This window comes from Osmia bicornis, chromosome 1 (genome assembly GCF_907164935.1).
Source record: "Osmia bicornis bicornis chromosome 1, iOsmBic2.1, whole genome shotgun sequence".
In the NCBI taxonomy this organism is placed as follows: domain Eukaryota; kingdom Metazoa; phylum Arthropoda; class Insecta; order Hymenoptera; family Megachilidae; genus Osmia; species Osmia bicornis.
The window spans coordinates 7,107,188-7,113,187 of record NC_060216.1 but is presented as its reverse complement, the minus strand read 5'-3'; the positions used below and the strand labels follow the sequence as shown (position 1 = coordinate 7,113,187).

Sequence of the window (6,000 nt, the reverse complement as noted above, 5' to 3'; positions counted from 1 at the left end):
TGCGGTTAACGGAACTGGATGGCATCACCATCCCAAGAGGGTCCAGGTATCTGGATGTTTTTCCTCACGGATTGGAACATGGTTTGCAGACGAATCGCAACCGGTCAAAATTGACCGCGAACGAATAAGGTTTTGTGTAATTTAGGCTTCTCTTAATTAAAAAAAAAAAAAAAAAAAAAATTGTAGGGGTAGAAGTGTCCCGCCCCTCGGTTGGTTTATCAGTTTATTTATTATAATTAAAATTCCGATATTCGTTACAATACAATAAATTTTTAACAAAATTCGTTTCAATCGCAACAGAATGAGAAGGAAAATATATTTTTCAAAATTAACACAAATTATTAAATTTAAACAAACGATAAATAAAATTTTGAATTCGCATCTTGGACTTACTGGCGTGGCAGAAATACAATATTACGGAATTTAATGAATTAATAGAGAACTTTTAATTATTATTCTATATGTATGAAGAATTTTGATCATCTTTGCGAGGTCGATAAGGACGTTCCAGAATGCTTATTATCGGACCACACGAATGATGTTTTGGGTTTACATCCGGTGATACTTACGATTAGAAGTGAAAGTGATCTGTATTTTTCGGAGCATGGGACCATGTTGATTTCAAGGCAGGAATTTGTTACTTCAACAATCCGAGTTATGTCTGCAAAAGATAGACTATTTTAAAAATATCAAAGACCGTTTCTGCGTTCGATTAGGGAGTTCCCAGAGTGCTATATGCATTGTCGAATCACATCCGGTCGATTTAAAAAAAAAAAAACGAAGGAAAATTTGTAAAAATTTCTGTTCGGAACGTAACACGATAATAAGAGATTTCTAAACTAGGCACTTGCCGAGTTCTCTCTGGGTTTTTCCTAAATCAAAGTGGTGAGAAAAACTACCCCTACACCCACCCTTAATTAGGAAAAGTCTACATTGCAGCAACGCGTATAGAAAGCGCGACAAGAGCGAAGGAAAATTTCGTGCATGTTCGTGGTTGAATCGGGCGCCGTCGGCGGCGCTTCGGTCGGCCGGTCGGAGACTCGGCGCAGTCGGGAGCGCGAGTTCGTACCAGACGGACGTATTTGTTTTCGTCTCGTGTTCGTGGTTACACGTCAAACGCGCGCTTCGGCGCGAAAACGAGGGTGTTCGCTTATCGTCGTGTTAAAAAGTGTTTATACGGGAGTGCAAGTGTGACCGTGTCCATCGGGCGAGTACAGTGTTATCGGAACTTGATCTCGATTGTGAGGAGAACTGGAAACGACAGGGAAGCTGTGCAGAGTGCTCTCGTGTCTCGGCCCCCAGGACGAATTTTGCTGGAAACGTCACCCTACGCGCCGGTGGTGAGTACATTTTTTAATAACCTCGTATCTTGACAGGTACGAAGAACACATTCGATAGCGTTCGCGTCGCGTCGTTTCTCTCGTATTTCAATTTAACGCCAAAGCTGGTCGATAACGTAGAATTTCGTGCGTTTCGGAGCGTTTTGCTGGCGAAATCTATTTTATGACTCCGAATCGACTGCTTTCCGACAGACTCTTTTTATCGACATGGAATATTCGTCGTAGATTTTCGAGTTTGCTTGACACTCAATCGATCACGAGTGCTACGAATGTTCGCGATTAAAACTTTGGTTATGTCTACTGCTATAATTGTCACGGTGAAAGTTAATTCTATAATATTTTATTTGTATCGTGAAACAGTAGAACGATTAGGTAACGATAAGTAGTTGTAAGCCAAAAAAGCGAAAATCAAGATGAAATAGTTGAAAGCCGGCGTTCGGCCAACATGGCGGCCGATTATCGAACGATATTTTCGAGAGTCGATTCGATCGACGCATCGATCATTGACAGTAATATAAAACGCATACATCCTAATTCTCTTTAAGAACCGAATAAAATGTTTCGTTTCGACCAGAATATTTAAGTTTAGATTCGAGTGTTCGCTACAATTGCGTTTCTAATAATACTCGTTTTCGGCCAAGGGTATGTCGTTGGTAAACAAATGGTTTTTGTCTTGCCCTGACAAATGTGCGCAAGTGTCTACGATCGAGGCACACTTTTCTTAAAGCAACTTGGCACGTGTAACGTTTTCCCTGGACGCGTTCGACAACAGGTTTTCGCACACGTAAGTGTTTACCTTGCTTACGTAACGCGTCGAAGACTAATCGAGGTGCGTACCAAATGGAGGGTGGGGGGCAGGGTATGCCGTTTTTCCATCGTTTTATCCGTTTCAGCTCCGATTGGATTTTCTCCTATCGTCACTTCTGATTTTCTCATCAAAAATTTAGAAAAATTAAATAATTAGTGGCAAGTCGTGGGATCGGTGTACCAAATACAAATATTCCCCGTGCGATCGCAGTTGGGCGACAAGTTTGACCCGTTCGATGAATATCGTATGCACAATGCACACAACTTAGGCGACCCCTTCGGTTGGTAATTACAGAACAGTCTAAGGGAAAAAGGGACGAGTGAATCCCATCGCGGTAGTAGATACTTGGTGAATTCGAGTCATGCACCGAGTCGTGTCGTGTCTATTTAGAATTTCAGCGAGATCCACGGCTGAATTCCGGCACGAGCGCACAGTCGTATTTCACTTGGCAAAGGAGTTAAAAGGGAAAGGGAAAGGGGAGTCGTACGCGGGCATCGAGAGGGTTTCCGTGGCGCGATCTCGTTAGTATCTCGGTGAAATATACAGGTGCAAAGCAATGGTACGCGTGTTTTTGCCCTGGCTAGTCAGATAAGAAAGGTCTCGCGACCGCCTGACTGTTTATGTTTCCACGATGGAGGTCGCGCGCGTTCACCGAGCCGACGACGGCCAACTCGCTTAGCTAGTCCCTCGAACCTGACTAAACAGTCGCCGCGCAGATTGCGAATCTCCTCGAGGGAACTTGCTTTTTGCGCCAACTTTCAAACAAAACAGTTGCCGAGTTTCGTCGATCTAAATTTGCGATCGGTACCGGTGCGCGCGTCGTTGACCCTCTGGACCTCTCGCGTTTCTTCACCTTCTGGACGCGAAGGAGAATCTTTCTTTCGCTCGCGATGACGCGACAAGAATCGCGCCCGAGATCTCGCCCGTTTATCGCCGCCAATAAACGACGATTCGAGCGAAGAGCAACGCGACCGATTCAATCCGCTTCCGTTGCCGTATCACGCGATTCGAGCGTAACGAGAATCAGCCTTTCAGACGGTGCACGCATTCGCGGAGGCTCGTGTAACGCGCCATGATAATCCGTGATGCAATCCACCACTCTCTTTTCTTCTAGTCGCGATGCACAGCTGACAGCATCGGAGAAAATTGACCGGGATGACTCGCGACTCGTGTTTGCCTCGCGCGATTCACGCGATTTCGCGCTATGCCCGGCTAATTATCACCGCTCGAGATACGCGATCGATCGTCCTTCGTCATGCGACCAACGTTCACGCGAACCTCGGAATTACCGTTCTTTTTTCCATGCTCGAGGAGCCACGGTTATTACGTGATTCGCGAAAATGGAACGATGGAACGGACAGTTTAGATAAATGTAGAGTGTCGTTGTCGCATGCGTTTCCACTTGATGAAATTCGTTGCGGCACGAGATTCCCTCTTTCAGTCAGTTGCTCTTGGAAATGAAATTTTTGCCTCGTAGGTATACTTTCGCGGTTTTATTCCGACCGCTTTGCTTCATCGTTATCTACGAGTTACGAAAACGGGGGAAAAAAATGAGTCAAATTTTTAGCTTCGTAATTGTAAAATTACATCAGCGGATTGATATGATGCACGACTGTGTTTGGAAAGCATAACTCGTCTCGCAAATTGTCGCAGGTTCGAGTGTGAACTACGATTATCGTTATCATAAGGTATGCGTTCTATGTCATAATCGAGATGCAGGTCGAGATAAATGTGACGACACGATGCCGCTATTTGTACGGAACGAACATACTCAGCCGCGTGTACGCTCGCATGATTAATTGCGCGACAGGCTCAAGGATGCTCCGAACGAGTCGCGTTATCTCCGACAATTATACCCATCGATAACACGGAAGCTCACTTGGTCACATTTGTCGCTCCGATTCGTTAATTAGATCGCGATGAATTCGCCGTGTTCCTGAATAAAAGGTCTCGGAATATTTCAAGTTGAAGAATTAAACAGTATTACTTGGAGGAAAAAGTAACGAGTTACGCGAACGCTTATCATCGCGAAGGACAGTTAAAAATAAGCGCGTTTGCGTGTCTTCCGGTGTCGATTATCGAGCAGTTTCAGTCGCAATTTTCTTCGAATTTCGTGACGAGAAAAATGACGAACTTGAAACGTAGAAAATAATCACCACCTGTGCGTAGCGCGGACGATATTGTTATGTCGGGGTGCGTTTTGGGGGACAAAAATAGAGTCGTTTGACGCCTCTCTCAGCCCTCCCACCTTCTCGTAGCCCTATAGATCCCTCGAAAAGGGTTTCTCCCGGCACGTTTGCATACATCTTTCGCCCGTTGTCCTGCGAAATTGCTCGTAAACAATAACGCGACACGCGACAAAGGCTGGTTGTGAATGGGCACCGAGGCTCGCTCGACGGACCCCTGTCGTCTTTAAAATTAATCGACTACGTTCTTGCGATAAAGCCAGCTCTCTTTCTCTCTTATTAACGGATGCGAAACAGGCTCGTTCGATTGATCGTAAATGCAACGGAATAATAAACGTGTTTCAAGGATTTACTGGGTTATAAACGGGAAAAAATCCATTAACGTTGTTTATTTATTTACAACGCGGGACGAGGAGTTTGCGTAAATCACGCACGGACGATGGATCGATTGTACTTTCTTTCGCGAGAACGGGGTTCCTCAGTTTACGAATTGGGATATAAAAGGAAAGGGGTCATAATCCAGCGATCGTTGGACGATAGTAGGCTCGAAATTGACGGATGCATAATTCAGACGTCGCGTTATCCGCTCGTCTCGGCTCGGTTCGGCTCGGCTCGACGCGTCGCAACGTCGTAGCCAGCATCGACGTGGCCCTTCCCCTCGAACCACCCCTTCCTCGGTCCAAAATCAATATAGGCGCCGCCAGTGCCGGCTACGCCAACGACGTTGTTTCACCCAGGATTCTCCACCCTCTGCGTACCAACCATCTTTCGCTTCCTTGCTCGTTCAACGAAACTTGCCTCTCGCGTTTCTCTCAACTTTGCATCACCCTCTTGCATCCGGAATCCCTCCGCAGCCATCACCTGGCCTCCTTTGTGCGCCCACTTTCTCGAGAGTTAATTCAGCAAGACTGGAAAACGAGATCCCCATAATACAGTCGATGCCGCGATCCTTAATTGATACAGAGGAGGCTTCCTTCCTGCCAAATAAAGATGGAATTAAATCATAATCAGGGTGAGTCTAGGGTTTAAGGGTAGTTTTGTGTTCGCAAGCGCACTTTCGAGTAAGAGGAAGAAATTAAAGCGATAACCTTGAAAGCAGTTGGTTCACGCTAGTTGCAAGAAAAGTGGAGTCGTTCCGTGGAAAGAAGAATCAACCCTCGCGAGAAAACGAGCCACGGGCTAGAAGTAAGCCCGGTGTAAAAAATATCCTTGAAATATAAAAGTGATCGTTAAGATAGTAACCTTGACTCACGATATGAAATCGAGATCGGTACGCGTCTTCGAGGATCGAAAGGAAAGTCTCTCGAAGAGGATGAAGGCGCGACACTGGCAATAAACTTGGTCTGTTCGTTTACGAGTCGGAATATTATACGACATACGACGACGGACACGGAGCTGAAGAAGAAGAAGAAGAAGAAGAGGAGCAGGAGGAGACGCGGGGCAGACACCCGGCGATGCGTGTAGCGGAGGATAAATACAACGGCGACAAGCAACAATCGCAATTATGCGCCGAATGGAAGGCGACAAGATGCTTTCGCTCGAGCAACCAGAGATAGATAACATCCGTGGATCGTCTTCTATTCTATTCTATTCTATTCTATTCTATTGAATGCAATAGGCTTCCACATGCCGGGGTTCACCACACTCGAGCTATCGACTTTCGTAC

At 45.7% G+C, this 6,000-nt stretch overlaps 1 protein-coding gene across 6 annotated transcripts in view; it reads left to right on the top strand.

Moving 5' to 3' along the window:
• The first annotated feature begins 1,047 nt into the window (after positions 1-1,047).
• LOC114882287 (SH3 and multiple ankyrin repeat domains protein 3) overlaps positions 1,048-6,000 on the top strand; it is a 96,094-nt gene continuing 91,141 nt past the window's right edge. For all 6 annotated transcript variants that reach the window (XM_029199201.2, XM_029199190.2, XM_029199199.2 and 3 more), the window contains exon 1: positions 1,048-1,340. The gene's annotated coding sequence lies outside the window, so the exon portion shown is untranslated. The remainder of the gene's footprint in view (positions 1,341-6,000) is intronic.